Source organism: Alexandromys fortis, unplaced genomic scaffold (assembly GCF_014885135.2).
Source record: "Alexandromys fortis isolate MF-2015 unplaced genomic scaffold, M_Fortis_MF-2015_v1.1 scaffold_29, whole genome shotgun sequence".
In the NCBI taxonomy this organism is placed as follows: domain Eukaryota; kingdom Metazoa; phylum Chordata; class Mammalia; order Rodentia; family Cricetidae; genus Alexandromys; species Alexandromys fortis.
Window position 1 is genome coordinate 1,260,530 of NW_026067891.1, and position 1,287 is coordinate 1,261,816.

Here is a 1,287-nt window from a genome sequence, read left to right on the forward strand (position 1 = left end):
GGAATTTTTATGCAGAGAGAAGATAATATCTTATAATAGATATATTAGCAAATAGACTAAAAAAATGGAGACCTTTATAGAAAATCTTTCTGGGCTGATTCTGAAAGGCAAATTGAAACTTCATAAATTAAAAGGAATAGACTCAGCAGAAACCATGGTACCTTTTACTAATACCTTATTATGTATAGAAAATGAACTTTGGCAAAGAGCTTGCTGTAATTTCTTGGGCGAGATTAGCAACAAACATCCCAAAAGCAAGAGACTTCAGTTTATAAGAACAATTAACTGGAACATTTTTCATATAATAAAGGGAACAACAATTTCTGGAGCCCTTACATTTTTACTCATACAAATAAATCAGGAAAGACAAGTTTTAAGTCTCAAGACAGGTTTTAAGACAGGAAAACTAAGTAAAGTGGCTCAAAGCCCTTATGATTCTATTCAGAAATCAAAATTATATGCTATTCTCATGGTATTATTAGATTTTTGAGAACCTCTTAATATATTAACTGACTCTCAATATGCAGAAAGAGTTGCTTTATATATTGAAACTCTTGAACTTATTCCAGATAATACAGAATTAACGTTGTTATTTATTCAACTACAAGTATAAATCAGAAATAGAAATCATTCCTTGTATGTAACACACATCATATCCCATACAGATCTACAGGATTATCAAGCACAAGGCAGTGTTAAAACTGATAAGCTTTTGGTAGGGAAGCCTTGGAGTTTCATAAGAAACACCATGAGAACAGCAAAAATTTGAAGAAACATTTTTTTATCACTTGGCAACAAGCCACGGAAATTATAAGGAAATGTCCTACTTGTTGTTTGTATTGTCAAATTCCATTACCTGCAGGAAGTAACCTAAAAGTTACTCAAAGAAAAAAAATTGGCAAATGGATGAGTTTCATTTTTCAGAGATTAGAAAATTAAAATATGTGCATCATACCATAGAAACATACTCAGGGTTTCAATGGACAAGTGCTTTACGTTCTGAAAAGGCTGATTCTGTAATTATACATTTATTAGAAGTTATGGGGGTACCTATACAAATCAAATGACAATGCTCCAGCATATGTCTGTAGTAAAATGTAACTGCTTTTTGCATATTACAACATAAAGCATATTACAAGTATAACACACAATTCCTAAAGGACAAGAAGTTATAGAAAGATCTAATAGTAATTTAAAAGATATGCCCCATAAACAGAAAGAGGCAATAGAGACCTCCAGAGATAGGTCACACAATTCTTTATTAACTTTAAATTTTTAAATGCTAAT